Source organism: Cherax quadricarinatus, chromosome 24, assembly GCF_038502225.1.
Source record: "Cherax quadricarinatus isolate ZL_2023a chromosome 24, ASM3850222v1, whole genome shotgun sequence".
NCBI lineage: Eukaryota > Metazoa > Arthropoda > Malacostraca > Decapoda > Parastacidae > Cherax > Cherax quadricarinatus.
Window position 1 is genome coordinate 8,525,848 of NC_091315.1, and position 26,163 is coordinate 8,552,010.

Sequence of the window (26,163 nt, forward strand, 5' to 3'; positions counted from 1 at the left end):
GTGTGTGTGTGTGTGGTGGTGGAGGTGGGTATTTTTTATTTAATTCATATTTGATATATTTTTTTAAGATATCAAATATGAATTAAATAAAGAACCAAAATAAAGATAGAATAAAGCTAAGGGATAGGAGAGTGGACGGAATATACCAGGGGTCCCCAGACTCCTCAGCTCATCACCACCTTCATGAAGCTTCAGACTGATCATCGACCCACAAACATTTATTATATGAAAATAATTTAATAAATGGTACTTTAACTAATATTACTACGAATAATAATAATAAAAAATAATAATAATAATAATAATAATAATAATAATAATAATAATAATAATAATAATAATAATAATAATAATAGTACTAATAATAATGATAAAAAAGTAATATTTAAATTACGGAAAATATAAGATTTAAAGTACTCCTTTTACTGAAACTGTTGATATCATTAATGGGAAGGATACATCTGATGAAGGTCAACAAGGCCACTGATATTTAGGGGGAGATCGGCGAGTTGTAGTCCTAAGTCAGGAGAGTCATTGTTTCATTAGTAAACGAAGTTATGAATCCAGATTTTAAATATTCTTGTGAATACTGTCAGCACTTCTTGGTATCAGCAGCTGCCATTATGGGTGTTACAATGCTGAATTTATAGTAAATGTACAGGAATCACTTTTTTGGCACAATTGCTATCACTATGAGTGTTGAGAATGTACTGGCTCTCTAACAGTGTTTGAGGTGAGGGAGTACACTCAGTATTGGAAGTGAACAGAAATACTACACGGGCGTATATAGTTCCCGGGACAAGGGAGATGAGAAAGACAAGGGGGAGGGTAGAAGATCACAGATGCACAACGCAAAGCATGTCCCCAGGTATTTACTGGCCCCATTTTGCCCCCAGCCGCTTGTCGACCCCTTCGATAGTCTCATCGACCCTTAGGAGACTATTTTGATCACTTTGGGGAACAGTGGTATAGAGGAAGCACCAGTGACCTGGCTGGTTGTGTGAGACCGAGTGAGCAAGGCAGGTGCGCTATAAAAGAAAAATTATGCTCTGATTTTTACCTGGTGTAGCCGTGTCACAGCAGGTGGAGAACCCTCCTCTTTTGAGACGGTCCCAACTCATGGAGGGATCTTATCTAACCTCTAGAAACATAAGCTATAACACATTCATTCTAGCATGTATTCACACTTCTGGAGAGTTCACTGTAAGACAGTAAAATATATAATTTTTACGCAGGTTGCAGAAGGAAGCACAGAAGACTGTGCTTCAAAGGTGCAAGAATTTAGGACTTATCTGATAAATTTGAAAAGACGACAAAAATCTCATCAGATAAAACAACTTTTATGACTCACGTTGGAAATAATGATCTACTGCAGAGTTGATCAGAAGATATTTTAACAGATACAAAGCCCCGTTTAAGAAATTCAAAGAGTGGTGAAGAAGACTAGTAAATAGCAGATTATTGTCAAGATGTGATATAGACGCCTATACACTCAGTAATTACAAGGATTTAAATCAAATATTTGCAGATTTGTGAGGAAAGGATGCTGCTGCTGTGGGACGACTTTAATAATGAAAGCTTATTTAAGCAAGACAGTCTTCATTTGAGCGAGGTGGGAGAGTGAGAGAGTGAGGATGGAGGGCAGACATCAGGTAGCGGACGGTAAAGTAGGAGAGAGAAACCAGAGTAACACAAGGCATGTAGCCAGAAGAACCAAGAACTTAAGACAATTACATCAGCTGGGGGGACCAGCTGGGTAAACCAAAAGTATTTTACACAAACGCTTGTCGTATAATTCTTCCTCTTCTTCTTTTTCTTCTTCTTCTTCCTCTTCCTCTTCTTCTTCTTATTATTATTATTATTATTATTTTAATTTATGCTAAGCAATAAACCTATGCGAGTTATTCACCGCATTCATTCATTCCGTTTGCTGAACGCGAGACAGTTGCACTTCCTATTTGTACTCAGATGCGCTAGCAAAACGAGGACGAACTATCCACATTTGTTTTACAAAAAGTAGAAATTGCCTTGACTCATTGCGATGTTTTCAATGAGGTTCATATTCATCAAGAAAGATTATGAAGTGACATTGTTAACGATGAACGTAAGAAATTCATAAGCATAGTGAAGTAAGACATGACTCAACATGTAGAAATCTAGACCAATGAGAAGAGAACTATATTCCGAAAAAAAAAACAATGGTTATAAATGACCATAATTTTTAAAGGGGTGGACCGGTAAGCCAGCGGAAGGCCTCGGTCAGATGACCAAAAGCTCCAAAGGCGGGTCATCATCTGACTAAGACCCGCGTCAGGAAACATTTGTCCTGTTTCCTGACGAACCTTACCTAACCTAACCTAACCTAACTAACATCCCCAGGATACAAAATTTGTTTTAAGTGCCTGACGCTGATAAATTGTATGTTAACTATATTAGTAGTCATTAGGCCTGGTCTGAGACCGGGCCGCGGGGGCGCTGACCCCCGAAACCCTCTCCAGGTAAACCTCTCCAGGTAAGCCAAGAAATAATATATTAGTTGGAGAAACTGAATGCTAATGACTCAAACTTACCCAGTGAAATACTTACTAAATCATTAGAAGAAGGTAAGGTGCCAAATACACTGAAAACTAGCGCATGTTACACACATATTTACAAAGGGGAAACATTATTTGTGCCCTTAAATACAGTCCCACCCGCTTAATGTCTGTTTAGGATGAACAAATAGAGGCTATTATTAGGAACAAGATAGTTTATTTACTCGAAATAAAAACCTAATAACCGGAAATCAGCTGGGATTCCACAACAGATCATACTTGACTACTTTCTCGAATTTCTTAATTAAATAAACAACAACCAGAATGAAAAAGTCCCAAGAACTGTAGAATGTCCAGATTTTCAAAAGGTTTTCACCAAGGTATCCCATCGAAGACTGAGGACAATACAGTTATTCAAGACCCAACTGGACAAACATTTTGCAGGAGCATTCAACAAGTTACAGCATTCATACCTGAATTACAGTGACCAGCATGATCAAGGGTACGGTGAGGGACGACAGAAGCGAGATATTGCCTAGAACATTCGCTACATCACTCCACCATTCACTAAACTCAACCTAATCCACTTTAAACCCAAGCAGAATTCAAAAGATTCCTGGTGTTTGTCCAGCAACTGCACCAGAATCGTTAAATGTCAATGAAAAAAAAAAGTGTATGACAACTAACGTATGAAAATCAGAGAATTAATATTGTCATAAGAACCTGGTGGTAACCAGAAGTAGAACCACTGGTACACACAGTTCTTGCTCTCAGGAGCGGTGAAATGGCACAAGTAGTTAAAATAGCAGCAGTACGACTTTAACAAAAGCAGATGTAGTTCATTTCTTCAATCCAGTTCCATATCTCCTGTAACGTCTACGCCATTTTTCCAAACTGTTTTCATGCCGGCAGTGGCCAGTGTGTCGTGGGGGTTCTTGTGAGATATTGCAGTAATAAATACACACGTTGGATGTCTTGGAGGCGTATAATCTAGGGAGTCTTGAGGAGTAGCCCAGGCCTGTCGTCGAGTCTAAGCCTAGCCTTGAACTGAGGAAGGAGCCTCTGGCCTACTGCCCACATGTGATGGTCTCCTGACGTCACGGCTAGCAAGGGAGCATAGCTATAAAGTAGCTGGGATTATCTAAGTATACTACACAATACACAGAAGCACTACTGACAAGAGGAGTGTAAAGAGGGACGAGAACCTTATGTTTTTCGATATTTTATTCGTACAACTAGATAATACATGATGGCCCGTAATTTAGATAGAAGTAGATAGTTCTCTGCAGAATGAATTCGTCGTCTGTATCTGTGATTTTCGGATATACTTTTTTTTTGTTTCTCTCGACATTGAGGTTAAGGGGAGGTTGTCCGAAGGACCCTCTCTCTCTCTCTCTCTCTCTCTCTCTCTCTCTCTCTCTCTCTCTCTCTCTCTCTCTCTCTCCCTCTGTTTCTCTATCTCTCTGTTCAGACATGCCTGGATTTAGGTGTCAGAGATCAATGGATTAACGTGTACGTTTTCTCTATCTCGTCCACTTTTCTTTAACCCAGAGCTGACAGTATTGTGTAATTTTGAATTACCTCTCATGTTAAAGAAAGAAAAAGTTTTGCTACTTAAATCACTCACTAAATTAAGAATCTTTTCTCGCACAGACCAGCAATGTTAGTTAATTTCACTTAATTCCCAAGCACTTAAAAGAGGCATAAAATATTCCTGATGGATTTTCACAGAATACCCGCATTCTTATGCCATGACTAGTATTAAGCCTGGATGCAGACCGAGCCGCGGGGGCGTTGACCCCCGAAACCTTCTCCAGGTATACTCCAGGTAAGCAGTAAGGTCTGGAAATATTTTGCCCAAAATGCTTTGCAAAACAAGAAGTTTTTCTCTGAATATCAAACAAGATGTATTCTCCTATTTGTCAGCAATATTTAAGGAAAAACTATAAGACCATCCACTGTAATTTCCATGAATCATTTCATGAAATAAAAAAATATTTAAAAACTGGCTTATGCAAAATGATATCCATGTGTAGTAGACTGGATGAACTGGAAACTTTATTTTGTCGTCCAGTCTTATCGTCCTGGAAATCCAGTTCTGTTTATGTGGGAACACTGACGTGTCTCTGATATTTGAATGAAAATATGGAGGCTGGTAATTTCATGATTACAGCCAAGGTGTGACCTGGATACATACACAACAAGCAAATGCATGGACCTAGCTCAGAAAATTAAGGATTTGTGTGATGAAGATGATGCTCTAGAGTATGTTTAACTGTAGAATAATTTTAATAAAGAAGCTTGTCCACAGAAAACTGATTTTATTTAGCTAGGTGCGTTGATCAAGGCTGGAATGACTTACTAGTGGGTGAAGGTGGACGGGAAGACTGGGCGTGAAGGGGGTGAGGGACGGAAGTGGACACCATATTACAAGTCATTTAATCATGAATCTCAACTATTTACCCCATTTGAAGAAGACGCATCGTCAGAGTCCAGATATTTTTACCCTAAGTGATTCTTAGAATAATACCTAAAAAAAACTTCACTGGATACAAAATTTTTAAATAAAACTCGAGGTTATTAAAAAAAGTTAGTGCAGTGACCCCTGAATGTTAGCAATGATCTCAATGCTATTGAGATTAAACAGTGTATATGAGTATGCTAGTATTTGAGAGCAAACAAAACCTAGAAAACTACTCAATTTGTAAGACGAATTTAAGGCAACTTGCAGCAATAAACAGGAGGTATTAGTTGGTGACCTTAATGATCCTAACATTCATTGAAAAATCTGTTTGGGGATCAGGATGTAGCAGATATGATTCAGAACAAATTCTTAACGCAAATTGTCACATCAGCTTCTCGTGGCGCCAGTGAGACACCATTAAAATAAAATGGATCAAACTATCAAAATACAGAAATGTTAAAGAAAATGTGGAGGAGATTACAATTATACATTCTGTGTATCAGAAGATGTGAAGTAAGAGAAATAGAGAGCGAAGATAAAACAATCGGTCATGTTGGTAATATAATTGGTAATTCTGGAGACTGTACAAGTTAAATAATGTTACACTTAGAAAATAAGAGAAAATAACAGACATGCTAAAAGGAATTTGAAAGACAAATTGTACAAAACATTGAAGGAAGCCTTAAAGAATTCCTCAAAAAAGTCATGGGAAAAAAGGAATAAAACAATGATTGGTCCATTAAGTTGAAATTGGGGAAGAAAAATAACCAAGAGCTAAGATAAATCACCAGTACAGTTTTTGGATCTGTATTTATACGCGAACTTGACCCGGCGTTCCTAGGCTACAAAATTTGATTTAGAGGCCTTAATATGATAAAATAAGTATAAACAAAATAAGAACCCTTAAAGAAGCTGAATAAGAACCGATTAAGTGGACCAGATTAATGGCCTAGCAGGCAGGCGAGTTGCCAACTTGCCTGCCATGTAGCAGTAATAATATCCTGTAGTGTTAATACTTATCATTAATGAACGTAAAGTGACCAATGGCATATATTACCCTAATTTATTAAAAGGCTGACAAGATTCGTACTCTCATCTGTTGCCTCAAAAGCTTAATATCAGTTCTAGATAAATTAATAGAAAGTATATTAAGGGCAAAATATATTTAATTTTCTGGAAAATAATATATCTGAAAATCAGCATAGATGATACAAAAAATAATTATGCCTGACAAAGCCTCTCGAAGCTTTCATTTACATAAAAACTGGTATGAAAAAAAATTCCCAGCATGTGCAGACTATCGAGACTTCTGAAAGGCATACGACAAGGTACAGTTGGCCTCTCAGAAACTGTGATAAACAAGGGCCGATGAAACATGTGGTAACTACTCAAAGATGTAAACAGTATTTGGTTATAACTGAATACCTGTGCTTATACAGTTAGTGTCGTAACAAAGGTGATGATTAATGAGTTGTCGATTTCTGAATGTTATGTTTGTCAACTATGTATTAGCAAAGGACTTGACATTCAGTATACGAGGAAATTGTGTTATTACACATCATTCCCACTGATGAAGAATATAAAATTAATGATATTCGTAGTATTTAATATTTAGATATGATATAGGGTGTAATGACAGTAGTTTGCTGAACTATGTATTGCTAGATAAAAGGTTGTTGGGTAGACTTCAGGATGTGCATGTTTATATAAAGGCCACAGATATATCATATCACTTTTTATTTGTAGCTACAATGAGAATAAAAGGCAGATGGGATATAAGAGAATGGAAGCAGCATGTAAGAGAGAGGTGAAGGTCTATAAACTAAAGGAGGAAACAGGGTAAGATATAAACAACTACTGGAGGATAGATGGGCTAGTGAGAGTATAGGCAATGACGTTGAAGATGAATGGGGTAGGTTTAAGAATGTGGTGTTAGAGTGTTCAGCAGAAGTTTGTGGTTACAGGAAAGTGGGTGCGGGAGGGAAGAAGAGTGACTAATGGAATGATAATGTAAAGAGAGTAGTGAGAGAGAAAAAGTTAGCATATGAGAGGTTCCTACAAAATGGAAGTGATGCAAGGAGGGAAGAGTATATGGAGAAAAAGAAAGAGGTTAAGAGAGTAGTGAAGGAATGTAAAAAGAAACCAAATGAGAGAGTGAGTGAGATGTTATCAACAAATTTTTTGAAAATAAGAAAAAGTTTTGTAGTGACATTAATCAATAAGTTGAGAAAGCCTAGGGTACTAATGGATTTTACTGTTAAAAATAAGAGGGGAGAGTTGTTAGATGGAAAGTTAAAGGTATTGGGAAGATGAAGGGAATATTTTGAGGAATTGTTAAATGTTGATGAAGATAGGGAAGCTGTGATTTCGTGTATTGGGCAGGGAGGAATAACATCTTGTAGGAGTGAGGAAGAGTCAGTTGTGAGTGTGGGGGAAGTTCGTAAGGCAGTGGGTAGAATGAAAGTGGGTAAAACAGCTGGGATTGATGGGATAAACACACAAATGTTAAAAGCAGGGAGGGGAGAATATTTATAGTATGATTACCTCTTTCATTTAAAAATGTATGGAAGAAGGTATGGTTCGTAGAGATTCTCAGAGAGCATGTATATTTCCCTTGTATGAAGGCAAAGGGAACAAAAGAGAGAGAAAAAATTATAAGGAATAAGACTGTTGAGTATACCTGGTAAAGTGAATGGTAGTGGTATTATTGAAAGAATGAAGAGCAAGACGGAGAGCAGGATAGCAGGTGAACAAGGAGGCTTTAGGAAATGTAGGGGGTGTGTAAACCATGAGTTTACAGTACAACATATAGGTAAACAGTATTTAGATAAGGGTAAAGAGGGTTTTATAACATTCATGGATTTGGAAAAGGAGTATGACAGGGTGGATAGGGGGAAAATGTGGCACATGTTGCAAATGTATGGAATAGGAGGTAGGTTACTCGAAGTAGTCAAGAGTTTTTACGAGGATAATGAGGCTCAGGTTAGAGTATGTAGGAGAGAGGAAGATTATTTTCCAGTAAAAGTAGGCCTTAGACAAGGATGTGTGATGTCACCGTGGTTGTTCAATATATTTATAGACAGGTTTGTAAGAGGAATGCTCGGGTGTTGGCAAGAGGTGTGAGGTTAAAAGATAAAGAATCTAACACAAAGTGAGAGTTGCATCAGTTGCTCTTTGCTGTGTTTTAGGGAGATTCTGAAGAGAAGTTGCAGAGGTTGGTTGATGAGTTTGGTAGAGTATGTAAAAGAAGGAAATTAATTAAAAGTGAATATAGGAAAGTAAGGTGGTGAGAACACTGACTTTCAAAATACCAGTTTTGATATCAAGGAATCTCACCTACATCACCGTCAATGTTTATGCTTGGCTTTTTTCACTACTGACATTATCTCTCAACTTGATATAAAGCACTCTAAGGGATACTTAAGAGGAATTTAAAAACTCGCTGTCAGAAAACTGATAAAAAATTCTAGTAAACATGTCCTAGTATTTGCTTTAGTGTCTTTCAAAATCATTACCCCAAACTCGATAATTTTATGATTTTGGAAATACTTTTTCCAACAAATAATAAGGAAGCAGAACTCTGGCAACGTCTGGCTCCCCCCTCCAGCACTTTATATACTCTTGTTTTTGTATTCACTGTATTGGGTTGAAAAAACCACTGGATGGCGATATGTCTTCTTTATAAATTTAAGGTGATGAGGATAAAAAAAAATAGGTAACGAAAGAATGGATATCAAACTGGAGGGACGGAGTACGGAGGAGGTGAATGTATTCAGATATTTAGGAGTGGACGTGTCAGCAGATGGGTCTATGATACATGAGGTGAATTATAGAAAAAATGAGGGAGGGGAAAGTGAGTGGTGTACTGAGGAGTCTGTGGAGACTAAGAACATTATCCATGGAAGCAAAGAGGGGAATGTATAAGAGCATAGATATACCTACGCTCTTATATGGGTGTGAAGCATAGGTGGTGAATATTGTAAAAAAGAGAAGGCTGGAGGAGGTGGAGATGTCGTGTCTGAGGGCAATGTGCGATGTGAATATAATGCAGTGACTCCATAGATTGGAAATTAGGATGAGATGTTGGGTTATTAATGTATTATCCAGAGGGTTCGGACGCTTAGAGAGGATGGAACGAAGTATAATGACTTGAAGAGCGTTTAAATCTGTAGCGGAAGAAACGTCTGAGGGGTTTCGACTTTCAGGAAGCATGAATGAGCGTGTTAGATGGGAGTGAGTGGAGACAAATAGTTTTTAGGACTTGACATGCTGTTTGAGTATAAGCAAGGTAACATTTATGAAGGGATTCAGGGAAACCGGCAGGCCGGACTTGAGTCCGAGTCCTGGAGATGGGAAGTACAGTGTCTGCACTCTGAAGGAGTGTTAATGTTGCAGTTTTATAATTGTAGTGTTAGCGCGCCTTTGGCAAGACAGTGTTGGAGTGAATGATGATGAAATTTTTTTCTTTTTCGGGACACCTTACCTTGGTGGGAAACGGCCAATGTGTTAATAAAAAACTCTCTCTCTCTCTCTCTCTCTCTCTCTCTCTCTCTCTCTCTCTCTCTCTCTCTCTCTCTCTCTCTCTCTCTCTCTCTCTCTATCTCTCTCTCTCTCCCTCCCCTCGCCCTGAGGTGATAAATGGTGATTAACAGGGATCAACGATGTGAGAAAGACATATGCAGTAACTTGGACATTAAAGGAGATATATCGCCATCCAGTGGCCTTTTTCAACCCAATACATTGAATAAAAAAAATGAGAGCATATAAAGTGCTGGAGGGAAGAGCCAGGAGTTGCCTGAGCTCTGCTTCCTTATTATTTGTTGGACGAAGTATTTCCAAAATCTAGTTTTGAGTTATGTTTTAGAAAGATTCGAGAGCAAACACTAGGACATGTTAATTAGAATTTTTTTTATCAGTTTTCTGACCGTGAGTTTTTAAATACGTTATAAGTATCCCTTACAATGGCTTATACCAGACTGAAAGATAGTGTCAGTAGCAGTGAAAAGAGCCAGGTTCGATTCCTTGATATCGGAACTGGCATTTTGAAAGTCAGTTTCATGGTTATGGTTGTTTCAAAGTATAAACGATTTTTTAAACAGTTTTGCAAGGTTAGTTTAAGATTCCTAACTATATTTACAAATTAAGAACTGTTACCTACATCAGCTCATTTGAACGCTTTGGAGCCATCTGTGGACCAGCAATATCATTTGGTCAACTGACTTCATTTCGCTGATGTCATGATGCTGTACCAACATGTTCCAGACTCGAATCATCCTAGGACTAAATAATCTCACGATGCAAAGTTCTGGAGAAGGGTACAGTTAGTGTGAAGCTGCTGCTTGCTGCCCGTCTTGTGGTGTAGAAGCTCACTTCTCGGTGTCCTCGGAGTGGAGACAAGTATGATACTTCGATGTTATTGGCATTGTACATAACAGTATGGCTACCCACATCCCTCCGGTGTTGAAGGCTCTGCTGAAATGATTTATTTGTCCAGGCAGGGTCTAGGCGGGAGATGAGTCGTCTCGCTCTATTCTCTACTCTATCAACAAGTCGCAGATGAGACAGGGGGCAGGCAGTCCAAGAAAGTGGAGCATACTCAAGGTGTGAGAGTACTTTTGCCTCGTACAAAATCTTATGACCTCTACTGACGAGCAGATGCAAGATACGTCAAAGTGCTGTAAGCTTCCTTGCCGCCTTCTTTGCAAGATTTACAACATGGATCTTTATAATCAGTCTGGAGTCAAATTTCACCCCTGGGATATCAACTTCTTCCCCGGGTACCAACTTCTCCCATTTATTCTTACCACTGCTCCATTATTATTATCATGGGGAGCCCTAAACTTGTAGGGATTATGCAGCGCCTGTGGAGTGGGGGATGGAGTAGGGCTTAATTCAGGGAATTAGGGCACAGATCCAGTTCCCTATATCAAGAGCCCCTCATCAGCATCAAGAAACCTTCCTTGAGAAAATCCACTGATCGACCATTACCATCTTGGTGCCTAGAGAAGATCATTTGTGTTTTCTCAGAAGCAAATGTGACTTGCTATCGCTTTCCCCAGGCTGATAAAACTGCAAGCTGATGATTGCTGTAACTTAGAGTAGCTGGCATTTCCTCTCTTGGATAAGTAAATATCAGAGTACAGTCGTCTGCATATGCTTGGAATTCTGGGATGAGGTGTAGAATGTCACTGAAGTAGACATTCCTAGCATTGGCCCAAGCACACTTACCTGTGGCACGCTTGTTATTTCTTCTGCTTGATGTGTTAGTTCTTGTTCTGCCTGATGAACGGTGGGCAAATGTTTTCTAAAGTCTTAGAGGAGAATATTATTACTGTGCTGTGAAATCCAACTTTGCTATCTCTCTCTCTCTCTCTCTCTCTCTCTCTCTCTCTCTCTCTCTCTCTCTCCAGTCAACGAGTTAGATGTTCACTCATTTTGATTTTAAGTCATAATGATTAACTATTATTTTCAGAACAAAAGAATGGCAGTAAATGGGAAAGCACTATATAAATCCAATATGTTTTAGGATTGAATTTATCCGATATACTGAATGGCAAAACTGATAAAGGGCACTAGCAGATTGCAGCTAACGTTGATGGAAGATCTCTGAATATAGCGAGTGAAACAACATAAGCAGGGGCACTGCTGAAGGCCCACTGGCCCAAGCCAGCCAGCATATCGAACCTTTCTCAACACTCACGCTCGTCTATCCCAAGATTAGTGTCAGTGACATTTAATGACAATGATATCTGACATTTAATCCCACAGGATTGAATACGGATGACAGGAGAGACAAACTGTCAGTTTCAATTATGGTTATGGTCGATCACCTACAAAACTAGCAGTTCTAGTACTGTACAAATATATGACTAAGAAATGTTGAATTTGAATAGGACCTGCCAGGTATGGACCACTAGACCTACTGCAATATATCTCTATTCCAATATTCTTACGTTCTTATGTAATATTAAAATCACCTTCATTTTATAATGAGGAAGTAGGGAGGCAGTGGTCGGAGAGGAAAAGAGATATCAGTGTTCAGCACCCTAACCCGGCTCCCTCACACATGTTGACATGACCCTACTGAAGTCTCTCCTAGCTCAGGCTGACATATTTCAACACAGTGTATTCACCCCATCCAGCGTGATGGAATGTGACAGGGAAACATAATTTGCTTTTGTTCCCACTGTGTAATTATCATTTAAAATAGTATAACAGCACACTGCTGATATATACAATTATACAAGTAAAAAACAGACACAGGCAAACGAACAGACACGTGGACACACGTACACACACAAATGATTCCTGGAGTTTAACCCCAGCAAGAGCAAAGTCATGAAGTTTGGGAAGGACAAAGAAGACCGCCGACGGAGTATAGCCTAGAAGGTCAAATACTACAACACTCACCACTCACTCAAGGAAAAGAATCTTGAGGTAAGCATCATACTGAGCACATCTCCTGAGGTGTACATTAACCAAATTACTGCTCTAGGCACCAGGTGGGCGCCTGGCAAACCTTAGAATAGCGTTTCGACATCTAGGTAAGGAGTCAGGCCCATATTGGAGTATGCAGCACCAGTATGTGACCCACACCTGGTCAAACACGTCAAGAAATTAGAGAAAGGTTTGCACCAGGACTAGTCACGGAGCTGAGGGGTATGCCCTACGTGGAGAGGTTAAAAGAAATCAATCTGACGACAGTGGAGGACAGGAGGGATAAAGGGGACATGGCGACGACATATAAAATACTGAGAGTAATTAACAAGGTGCATAGGATCAGAATGTTTCAGAGATGGAACACAGCAACAAAAGGTCACAACTGGAAGTTGAAAACTCAGGTGGGTAACACCAATGTTAGGAATTGCTTATTCAGTCACAGAGTTGTCAGGAAGTGGAGCAATCTTAAGAGTGATGTAGTGGAGGCAGGATCCATGCATAGCTGTAAGAGGAGGTTCGATAAAGCTTATGGAGCATGCCGTCCATTTTGATTTCCAAACTAGGAAGACTGACAAAGATATGCTGGAGAGGGTAGAGATATGACCAACCAGGCCCCTACCATCACTGCAAAAAAACAAATGTGAAGAAAGACTAGAAAGACGTGAATGAGAAAATCTCATTCACACCTTTCAGATATGATAATGTTTTAATTAATTCGAACACCAAGAATTATTTGAGGTGCAAAATGAATTCATAATTCAAAATAATTTATTGAAACTTCAAGGCAAAACGTGCAACACGAATGTATGGAAAGATTATTTTGTGAACAGAATTATAGAAGGAATAAACTACCCAAAGATTCTGTAAATACGAGGAAGAAATACAGTCATTAAAGAACCAACTGGATAATACACTGGAAATAAAGGATTCAGTTAGATACGACACTGAAGAAAACTGAAATTAATGAATTCCTGATATTTATCAACAACTGCATCAAGAAGTATATAGCTGTTGTGCTTAGTAAAGTAACATGATATATAGCTGTTGTGCTTAGTAAAGTAACATGATATATAGCTGTTGTGCTTAGTAAAGTAACATGATATATAGCTGTTGTGCTTAGTAAAGTAACATGATATATAGCTGTTGTGCTTAGTAAAGTAACATGATATATAGCTGTTGTGCTTAGTAAAGTAACATGATATATAGCTGTTGTGCTTAGTAAAGTAACATGATATATAGCTGTTGTGCTTAGTAAAGTAACATGATATATCTACATTGGAAACAGTGAGTGATAATAGTTGTTATCTGCGCCTTTTATCCAGTTTTTCATGAAAATTCTGTTTTTTTTTTCTTTATGAAATGGTAAAGTTTTCCCTCTTTACTTGCACTTGCTGGCAGTGGTTAGAGAGTGGAGAATGGCAAGAGCTGTCTTCTTTACTATTCTTGCTTCAAATACCTAGATAATACACGATAGTCCTTAACCTAGATAGATGTACATTCTTCTCAGCAAATAGCTTCGGCGTGAATTTTTTTACTCTCTCTCTCTCTCTCTTTCTCTCTCTCTCTCTCTACAGAGTTAGGTTAAGTGTTCCTACTTCTATTTGCAAGCTAAAAGCTGTTATTTACGTCAGCCTTTTTATAGTTATGAAACATGCAAATTGTTGAGCATGATAATTATATACCTTGTGGGTAGCTCCCTGGGACTGTCGGCGGAGGTGAGGCAGCTGTGCCTGACTACCTCTTTTATACTCTTCCATGACCTCTTCCAGCCCTACCAGATATCTCTGTTACAGTGTCGGTCAGCTGACTGTTAGCTAGAGGAGTTACCGGCGGAGAAGAACCTGACTCGAGGTTGGTAGATGGAGCACTTCTGCCAAGTGTACTGGTAGTTGTTGGAGCAATGATATCGGATGTACTGGTAGGTGTTGGAGCAATGATATCAGATGTATTGGTGGGTGTTGGAGCAATGATATCAGATGTACTGGTAGGTGTTGGAGCAATGATATCAGATGTATTGGTATGTGTTGGAGCAATGATATCAGATGTACTGGTAGGTGTTGGATCAATGATATCAGATGCTATGGTAGGTGCTGGAGCAATATCAGATGTACTGGTAGGTGCTGGAGCAATATCAGATGCTATGGTAGGTGTTGGAGCAATTTATCCAACCTATTTTTAAAGCTACACAACGTTCTGGCCTCTATAACGGTACTTGGGAGTTTGTTCCACTCATCCACAACTCTATTACCAAACCAGTACTTTCCTATATCCCTCCTGAATCTGAATTTTTCCAACTTAAAACCATTGCTGCGAGTCCTGTCTAGGCTAGATATTTTCAGCACACTATTTACATCCCCTTTATTTATTCCTGTCTTCCACTTATAAACCTCAATCATATCCCCCCTAATTCTACGTCTTTCTAGAGAGTGCAGTTTCAGGGCCCTTAGTCTATCCTCATAGGGAAGGTTTCTGATACATGGGATCATCTTTGTCATCCTCCTTTGTACATTTTCCAGAGAATTTATATCCATTCTGTAATACGGTGACCAAAACTGTGCAGCATAATCTAAATGAGGCCTAACCAAGGATGTATAGAGTTGAAGAACAACCTGAGGACTCCTATTATTTATGCTTCTTGATATGAAGCCAAGGATTCTATTAGCTTTATTGCGAACACTTATGCACTGTTGTCTTGGTTTCAGATTACTGCTAACCAGAACTCCTAAATCTTTTTCGCAATCCGTAATATTAAGATCTACATTATTTAGTTTATATGTGGCATGGTTATTGTCCTGTCCAACATTTAGAACTTTGCATTTGTTTATATTAAACTGCATCTGCCACTTCTCCGACCACTGCATCAGTCTATTCAAATCTTCCTGGAGTGCTCGAATGTCCTCGTCAGAATGAATTCGACGGCCTATTTTGGTGTCATCGGCAAACTTGCCGATGTCGCTCTTTATGCCCTCATCTATGTCGTTTATGTAGATTGTGAACAGCAGGGGGCCCAACACTGACCCCTGTGGAACACCGCTCGTGACGCTTCCCCACTCTGATTTCTCCCCATTTATGCAAACTCTCTGCTGCCTATTTGTCAACCATGCCTCTATCCAGGAAAAAATTTCTCCTCCTATTCCATGTGCTTTAATTTTCCTCAATAGTCTCTGATGTGGGACCCTGTCAAAAGCCTTACTGAAGTCCATATACACAATATCATATTCGTTACCATGATCTACCTCCTCAAATACCTTAGTGAAAAAAGTTAATAAATTCGTAAGGCAGGAACGTCCCTTTGTAAAACCATGCTGAGATTCGTTGATTAATTTATGCTTTTCAAGGTGGCTACGAACTGCCTCGGCAATTATTGATTCCATAAATTTTCCCACTATGGAGGTTAGGCTTATTGGTCTATAGTTCGAAGCTAAGGACCTGTCACCTGTTTTGAAAATAGGTATCACATTTGCCATTTTCCACTTATCTGGCACCATGCCAGTTTGTAGTGATATGTTGAAAAGATTAGCCAAAGGTGTGCTAAGCTCCTCTTTACATTCCTTTAGAACCCTTGCATACAGTTCATCAGGGCCTGGGGATTTGTTAGGTTTTAATTTATCTATTTGCCTAAGGACCATGTCACTTGTGACCCTAATAGTGCACAGTTTATTATCGTCCTGTTCTACATAATTTATCATTACTGGAATATCACTGGTATCCTCCTGTGTAAAAACTGAGAGGAAGTATGTGTTAAAAATTCTACACATTTCCTTATCACTGTCAGTGAGCTGACCCGAGGAACTTTTGAGTGGGCCTATCTTGTCCCTGATCTTACTTCTGTATACCTGAAAGAATCCTTTTGGGTTAGTCTTCGATTCTCTTGCAACTTTAACCTCATAATCTCTTTTTGCTTTTCTAATTCCCTTTTTTATTTCTCTCTTTAACTGAATATATCGATTTCTTAATTGCCCCTCTCCTCTTTTGATTTGCCTATATATGCCTCTCTTTTGACCAATCAGATATTTTAATCTATTGTTCATCCATTTAGGATCATTTTTGTTTGATCTGATTTCCCTATTTGGAACATAATTTGACTGAGCAGCTAGAACTATGCCCTGGAAAGCATCATATCGGCAACCATCACCACCTACCTGACCCCTAGTCAGGTCATTCCAGTTCAGCCCACCTAAGTAATTTTTCAGTCCTATGAAATCAGCCAAGCGAAAGTCAGGGACGGAGACTTGATTGCCATTATTAGGGGAATTCCATGATATGTTAAAACTGAGTGATTTGTGATCACTCTCCCCAAGCTCATCATTAACCTCAAGATTATTAATTAGTGTTTCCCTACTGGCAAGAACCAAGTCAAGGAGGTTATTTCCCCTAGTTGGCTCTGTCACAAACTGTTTTAAAAAACAATCCTGGATCGTATCAAGAAAGTCACCCGACTCTAAATTTCCTGTCAAATTGCTCCAGTCAATCTGTCTATAGTTGAAATCTCCCATTAGCACAACATTTTCGTATGTAGATGCCTTACGAATTTCGTCCCATAGAAGTTTACTGCACTCCCTATCAAGATTTGGGGCCCTGTAAATCACACCCAAAATTAGTTTTTCTCGGCCCTCGAGAAGCTGTAACCAAACAGATTCAGTGGCTGACGCTTCTAATTTAATATCTTGTCTAACACAACAATTTAAATTGTCTCTGACATACATCGCTACTCCACCACCTTTCCTGTTGACCCTGTCAGTGTGGAATAATTTATAGCCTTGTATGTGACATTCAGAGGGCATCTCTCTATCTTTCAGATTGAGCCAGGTCTCTGTTATAGCAATAATATCTATGTTTCCTGCACTTGCAATTAATCTTAGCTCATCTATCTTATTTCTAACACTCCTGCTATTAGTATAGTAAACCTTAAGGGAGCTAGTCCCTTGCTGCCCTCTGCTGTCCCCCTTTGTTTTCTGACCTGTTCTATTGTCTTTATTTATAACTTCATGCTGAATGCCTTTTATACATTTACTGTTTCCAACCCTAGTGTTGCAACCTGCTTGTTTCCCACACACACCCATACCTCTATCTTCCATCAGTTTAAAATCATAGGCATTTCACCAATGGCCTTCTCAATCGAGTCTGCAAGTGCTACCACCCCTGCCCCAGAGAGATGAACCCCATCCCTTGCATACATATCATGTTTGCCATAAAAGTTGTTCCAGTTGTCAATGAATGGGATTGCAAGTTCCTTGCAGTATCTGTCTAGCCAGCAATTTACACCAATTGCCCTAGACAACCATTCATTTCCTACTCCCCTTCTAGGCAAGATGCTACATATGATTGGGATCCCTCCCTTAGACTTAATGAAATCTATAGCTGACCTGTACTTATCTAGCAGCTCTTCTCTCCTACCCTTCCCAATATCATTTCCACCAGCACTGAGACAGATAATGGGCTTGTTCCCATTACCTGACATGATATTATCCAGTCTGTTGACAATGTCCCCAACACCAGCTCCAGGGAAGCACACTCTATCTCTCATCTTCTTATTCCTATTACAAAAAGCACGGTCAACATATCTTACCTGAGAGTCACCAACCACAAGAATGCGCTTACCTTCATTAGCAGGGGCAGTAGTACCCTTACCTTCACTGGCCACTGAAGTACACTCATCGGTGTTGGAGCAATGATATCAGATGTACTGGTAGGTGTTGGAGCAATGATATCAGATGTACTGGTATGTGTTGGAGCAATGATATCAGATGTACTGGTAAGTGTTGGAGCAATGATATCAGATGTACTGGTATGTGTTGGAGCAATGATATCAGATGTACTGGTATGTGTTGGAGCAATGATATCAGATGTACTGGTATGTGTTGGAGCAATGATATCAGATGTACTGGTAGGTTGTGATATCAGATGTACTGGTAGGTGTTGGAGCAATGATATCAGATGTACTGGTATGTGTTGGAGCAATGATATCAGGTGTACTGGTGGGTGTTGGAGCAATTGTATCAGGTGTACTGGAGCAGGTGTTACTGGAAGCAGTGGTGTCAGGTGTACTGGAAGGTGTTGGAGCAATGACATCAGATGTACTGGTAGGTGTTGGAGCAATGATATCAGATGTACTGGTAGGTGTTGGAAAAATGATATCAGATGTATTGGTAGGTGCTGGAGCAATGATGTCAGATGCAGTCTCAGGTGCAGGAGTGAAGCCGAGGGATATAAGACTTGCTTCGTTGTTGGATAATGGAACTGTTCCCTCTGTTGTGGCCAAAGAAGTTTTAATGGAACTCTCAAGAACGATAACTTGAACCATATTTACCTGGAGAACTCAAGTGGTAACAAATTCCCAACAGTTTGTTGATGCTATTGTTGTGCTAATCTTACTGTTAGAATTCTAATCCTTCATCCAGAGCTGTATAACCCTTATGGTTTAGCGCTTCTTTTATAATAATAATAATAATAATAATAATAATAATAATAATAATAATAATAATAATAATAATAATAATAATTAATCCTTCTCAATAGTGTTAGCATCACCTGAGCATCCTAAGTCACCTGGTGTCGTTATTCTGGTTATCAGCGATAATTCGAAAAAATCTAATGATTTTAGGAGCTCTATTGGACCTTACAATATTGTCCAATAGAGGATTTTTTATATTATTTTATATTATTTTTTTATATTATTGTTGTGATGCCAAGCTCGTTTCTGATATATATGTAACAAGTTCAAAACTCCAGATATTTAAGACAGGCTCGTGTTGTGTATCCACAAACGCTGCAGTAACTTATAGCACAATAACTAAAAAGTTATAATAATCTTGCAGTCTTTTGATGTGAAGTTATTACAGAAGAAAAAATTCGCAGACAACGATAAAATTATGTGGGAGAGAGATAGAATGTGTGACTGGTATTATCATTATTATTATTATTAAATTATTTAAAACTATGTGCTAAACCAAGTGGTGACGTAGAAAATAAACTTCCTTCTCTCTCTCTCTCTCTCTCTCTCTCTCTCTCTCTCTCTCTCTCTCTCTCTCTCTCTCTCTCTCGTTCTTTCTTTTTCTTACACGTGCTTTTACAGGATTAGGTTTTATCCCTATGAAACATACCAACAGGAAACAGGATGAAGTTGGAGCCATCTGTGGGCCAGCAATTTCATTTGGTAAACTGACTTTAATTTCGTTGATGTCGTTATGTTGTCGTTATACTGCGAAGACTCAAATCATCCATCTCTCTCTCTCTCTCTCTCTCTCTCTCTCTCTCTCTCTCTCTCTCTCTCTCTCTCTCTCTCTCCTTCCCTCTCTCTCTTATCTCATACGCTTTCCATCTATTTTTGCTCTGTCTCCGTGTCCCAGTGTTTCATCATTGTCTCATTAGACCTGACTTTCTTTCAATTCCCTGGTTCTCGCTACAAGAAAACCTAACACAACTAACTTTTACATAAATATTGAACTTCTAACTAAGAGCATAACTATTTAATCAACACGAGTGAATAAAAAACCTTGGTAGCGACCAGCCAGTCTGCAGACTCAAAAAAAAAAAAAAAATAATCAGGAAAAATACAAACTGAACCCTTTCCTAAAAAAAACTTTTTTAATTTAAAAATTGCGTTTTTAAATGTTTACACCTGACTGCACTCTTCAAGGGGAGAGCCACCTGATGTTAGTTATGAGCTCTTGATTTAAGGAATCTGAGCTATATTCCCTATCTCTGGACATGATGACATTCTGTTTCCAGCCACTGACGGGCCTTTCTATATAAATTATATCATGTACTTGTGTAAATATAAAATTTATTATTATTATGACTATTATTATTATTATTATTATTATTTATTATTATTATTAGTATTATTATAGTTGTCCCGCGAAGCTCGGGAGTAATATTTACATGTTCACTAGGAAGAGTAGCAGAAAACGTGTCCTAGCTGACATCAATGACATACTGCTATATAGAAAGCCCATTGTTATGCAGAATATTCGGGAAAATTAAGTCAGTTTTGTCCCAGGATGTGACCCATGCCAGTCGACTAACACTCAGGTACCTGTTTTACTGATGGGTGAACATAGACAACCGGTGTAAGAAAACACGCCCAATGTTTCCAAGTTTGCTGGAAATCGAACCCGGACCCCTCAGCGTATGAAGCGAAAGCTTTTGCTACCAGGCCACGGGCGTTTACATTGGTGAATAACTCTAATGTATTCACTCTAGAGTGTAACATTAACGTGTTTACACTAGACAGGAACATTGACATGTTCACACTGAAGAAAATCATTAAGGTGTTCACACTGGAGAGTATCACCAACGTGTTCACAACGTGTTCACAACGAAAAATAACACTATTGTGTTCACACAGGTGAAAGCTACCATCTAACAAGTTAACTGGACAGGCAGTTGCCCACATGCAAAAAAAATCACCATCCCTTAACAAAATAAATCGCTGACTCCTCACATCTAAAATATCGGATCACACAAAAAAGAAAGTTGAAACAAAATTGTTCTTTAGACTTAAGGAACATTACATGTTTATTCTAAACCATCTTGAAACACCCAAGAGAAGCCACCTTCCTCTTGAATACTGAAGTCCTTCTGTTCAGAAACTAGTGTGTGTACATAATGGTACTTATCTTTAGTTATCAAAAGGCTTAACAGATGCTGCAACGAATTTGACTGAACACTCATCTGATTTTCCTGGGACTTCTGATACAGATATTGTTCAAAATGCTACTTAATTATCATCACTGGGTATTATCAGGATTTATCTGTTGATGTTGACCTATTGGTGAAATTATCACAACAATTTTGGAATAAAATTAAAAAATACATATGTTCCGGGACTTTATCGTATTTGTAAATTGTTTGATTGCCAAAGTTTAAAAGAGGATGTTTAAAACAGGTCCTGCCGCAGTATCAGCAGTGGGAAACATACGCCACTATTTCCCACACCGGACCTGATCATAAACTGTGTGGTGCCTTCATCTGAGGTCAAATAAAGTAATCAGTATATCTTTACTGTCTTAGACAAAACCCACCAGGTACCCTGAGGCAGTGTCTATGCGTAGTATTTATACTCAGGCAATTTGAAAAGCCCTCATTAGATTTAATACCCCAGGTGGGAATCCAACGGACTATTCAAAGTGACTAAAGTATCAGTTTACTGCAAAAGCCTTCAAAGAGGTTTTGCACCTTTTAGGCAAGTCTTCCCTCTCAAGGAACACTGAAGAGATTCCACCAAACTTTGAAAAACCTACAGATTCCTATTGACTTGACAAGTCAATAATTCCTCTGCTACTCTTTGCTATTGGAGAAACTGTGCAGGAGTCTTCCGAGTACAGTGCTTTCTAGTTGATATTTGAACCTCTGCAAGTGTTCAAAGATGGTTGGCTGGGAGAAGACACTACCAAGATTCCATTTGAATACAAGGCAAGACTACGCCTAATACATCAGATGGCTGTGGATTACCTTAAGAAAGCCCACGACAGCATGAGGCAGAGATATGACAAGACATCGAAGCCCTGTTCGTTTAGCAGCAGAGGAAAAAATATAGTCCAGGAACCTGTCCCTGGTCACATCTTGAAGACAAGGATTACAGGCCCTATGCAGGTGGAGGAGCAAAATTTAGACCTTAGTTATGTGGGACGCCTTTTGGCAAGCCTGAAATAGGTAAAGGCTACCTTATTAGTCGGATTAAAAAGTTCTTTAAGTCACCTCATGCCCCGATAACGACCATATCTTCTACACATACAGACCCTGACCCCTGGCAAAAAGTTCCAGATAAGACTGCCTAAATCGGCTCTACTTAAGAACAATTGCTTTCAGATGCCAGAACTTGTCAAAACACAAATGGCTGATCTCATCACCCTTTTGCTGTCCTATCCGACATATCAGACATTATGAAAAGTGTAATGTTGGTTTTCACGACATTGATATGGGCTCAGCCAAACCTATTAATCTGCCCCATTTCCCTACAGAACTAACCCAGAGAAGAAGAATCTGCTACTTGAACATGGGTTAGAAGAAGAATCCTTAAGTCATGGGTCCTCACCCTGTATCCCTATGAAAAATTCTGATGTAGACTTAATTCATCACTAAATCAGACCTCAAGAGTTGTTATCAAGTCCCTTTAACTAGCAGGAAAAAGGAAAGAAATCTCTTCCCTTTTGATTCCAGGAGGCCATTACCAATATATTATGACCCCGTTTGGAATGAGAATTTCGAGGGCCACATTCCAAAAACCGATCCATTATGCTATACAAGGGCTAGTATGCACTGAGACCTACCTGGACGATATAGTCGTAGTTTCTGACACCTGGAGCGAGCATATTTTCTGACTTAATAGCTTTTCAGTGGGTTTAAAATATATACGTTAATGTTGAATCTCAGTAAGTCTTCCCATGGCCAATTTCAATCATCTTTTTAGGTCTCGAATTGGGAAGGTAAGGTAGTATGCAAGACAGCTAATATTTTCGCCAACCAAAATTATCGAGTTCTCATGACAAAAATTTCTCCAACGATTTTACAGGAAGTTTTGTAATAATTTCTCTGACACTGTGGCCTCTTTAGCATTCCTTACCAGCAAGAAAACAAAGTTTAGTTGTAACAGTGCCATGAAGCATTTCAGAAAATTAAACGACTGTTGCGTGCAGATACCGTTTTGCTATCAACAGATTATTCAAGGTAGTTTTTCTTACAGGTGGATGCCTGTGACCAGGGAGTTGGTGCAGGTTTACTTCAAGCATATGCGGAGGATGTCATCCATTTGGTAGCCTACTTTTCAGCCAATTCCACAATTCCACAATGGAGAAAGAGGTCCTAGCTCTGGTCTTAGCGCTGGAGCTCAACTACCACAGTCAATCTACTAACATACCTCAGCTCTATGTAGAAAAAACATTGTCTTATGTGCTGAATTTTAATATTCCAGCCGTATAACGTCTCTATCAAACATACTACCGTCCGTAGGTGTCTTGGACCTTTGTTAGCTTGGGTTATTTTTGTTTTTTTTTGTGAGAAGAGACGTTACTACCGTCCATAGGTGTCCTGGACCTTTGTTAGACATATTGTCTATTCCGCTCTGCGGTAGGAACTTGGCCTTAAAGATATTTACTAGTAAATTTAAGTTTTATCATTTATGTCGAACACTACCAGCTGGAGTGTATGGTGTGAGGAACGGCTGTCTCATTGAGCTAGTTTTATATTAATATTATATTAATTTATATTAATAGGGTGACTCGTGGCCTGGTAGGCAATGCTCTCGCTTCATACGCTGAGGGTCTGTGCTTCGATTCCCGGCTAGGGTGAAAGCATTGGGCGTGTTTCCCTGCTCACCCATCAATAAAACGGGTACCTGGGTGTTAATCGATTGGTGTGGGTCGCATCCTGGAACAAAATTTACCTAATTTATCCGAAATGCTCTGCATAACAAAGGGCTTTCTGTACAGTAGTATACTTTGTACATGTACTTGTAGAAGTAAAGATATTATGATTATTGTTATTATTATTATTATTAATTTGTGCCATGGTGGCACGCTGCCCACTTGAGGGATGCAATTTTCCCAGCTTTTACAGTGCTTTGGGGGTGGGGATGTGGCATTCACCGAGTACATTACAGTTTATTCAACGTTCATCAATCACTGGCTTGTCCTCTCGACCAGCCAACTGGCATTTAGAATAAAGCAGATTATTTAGAGGTCCAACTACTTAGTCGGGTTGTCCAGTTCAATCAGCTAATAGTGTGGGATCTGCCCCCATCCGAGCTGAGATTATACTTCACCACCTGACTGAAGGGCAGACGATCACTACCGCTGGTCGTATACTCTCATACTCTCTTAAAAACCAACTGGTATGAGTGGCTCTTTGCTCTCTTGCTCATTATTGCTCTACTGTTCATAATTTTACTCTGTAAATACTATACATATCTTGATTATAGGAAAAAACTGTTCCATTGTTTTTACCTGGCTTTTAATTGTATTGGATGAACCATGTCTAGAAACTTAAGTTATAGTAGGGTACAATAGGCCTTAAAATTGTGTACCTGCGTTTTGTATTACAACTACTGCTATTACTACTACTACTACTCTACTACTTAAACTACTACTACTACTACTACAACTACTACTATTACTACTACTACTACTACAACTACTACTGCAACAAGATAATGCTTCAAAAATATCCCAGTACAACAGCGAACCATTTTCATCAGGTACCGGTGAGGATATTATTAATTCTGTGTATTTTATAAAAACATTCTTAGTAGATAGATAGGAGCCACTAAATTATGAAGAATAAAACAGTATAATGTTGTGTGCGAGATAAGAATTTATTGTTGCCGTTTAATTAGCTTTGAAAGTGGGAATGTGAGGAAAATATAGCTGTAATATGTACAGGAAACTGGAAGCGGCATCAGTGTGAGGCCAACAGTGGCGCTCCAGTAACCATTTACATATCAACATGGCTGAGAACAAAGATAAAATATTTTTCACTAACTCACCTCCATAAACTCGCGTTCTTACATGTCTTATTTGTAATAATTGTTGCAATAAGTAATATGAAAAGAAGCAGCGTGTTGATAAAAGAGTGATGAGAGGCGGAAATGTGGATGTTTGTGAGAGTTGGGGGATGATGGGTATTCAAGCTAGTATAACATTAGCAGAGCTGTATAGCCCTTGTGGCTTAGCGCTTCTTTTTGATTATAATAATAATGTATAACATTAGCTGTTAATAATCACAAACCATCAATTACGACAGTCATTTGATGCTAGGAAGCCTCGGAAGTCAGTAACTGTCAAACGTAGTCAGTGGAGTCATTGAATCAGCAGCCGGTGAGCTGTGGTGGCAGCCGCCACCACAGACGCGCCTCATTGTGGATAAGAGAGTCTAGTAAAACAGTGTGTAGCAGCAGCCAGTCAACAACAGCACAAACACAACAGGAACTGAAGCGATGCCAAGTTTGACTGACAGGAGTTCCAGCGTGACCGTATATCACTAAAAAATTGTGGAATTTCCCTGAACGTCATGTTTAACTCTTGTCCCCATATATTCCTTTAGTTATACTTGAAATTAATAGTCCACTTAGCATTCAGAGTGAGCTCTCACAATTTATGGATAATTTGTCTGCAGGGCATAAAAAAAAAAGTTGTGGACTCATTTAGACATCCTAGGAAGGTTATTGCAGACTCATGACAGCTTCATGTGAGGCTCAAAATTTATATTTACTAATATTCTTTTCGATAAGAATAAAAATAAGTGTTATTAGAGAACAACGAACAATCACGTTAATAACTACTTAACATCCTGAGAGGAGAATTCCCCATAACAAGTAACACTAACATGTTCACACTAGGGAATAACACTAACATGTTCACACTGGTGAGTAACACTAACATGCAACACTTGGGTATCTTGATTACGGAAACGTTTCGCCACAGTGTGGTTTTATCAGTCTAATACAAAGAAGAATGATGAAGATCAGATGGGTTTGAGGTAATCAGTCCCTCAACCTGAGGTCGATGTAATGAGTCCATCAATCTTGGTGAACATACAGCATGTGCACAAAGGGTCTTATATACTGTAGACAGGTGAGGTGAAGCAGAATTCGACAGTGTCACCTTTTATAAATCCGTAGGTGGAAGTAGGTTATGCCTGTAGGACTAAGCAAGCGTATAATTCCCTGTATCAAGATCCCAAGATGTTGCTTTGCCTGACAGGAATGTAGGTAAATGGTACAGAGAG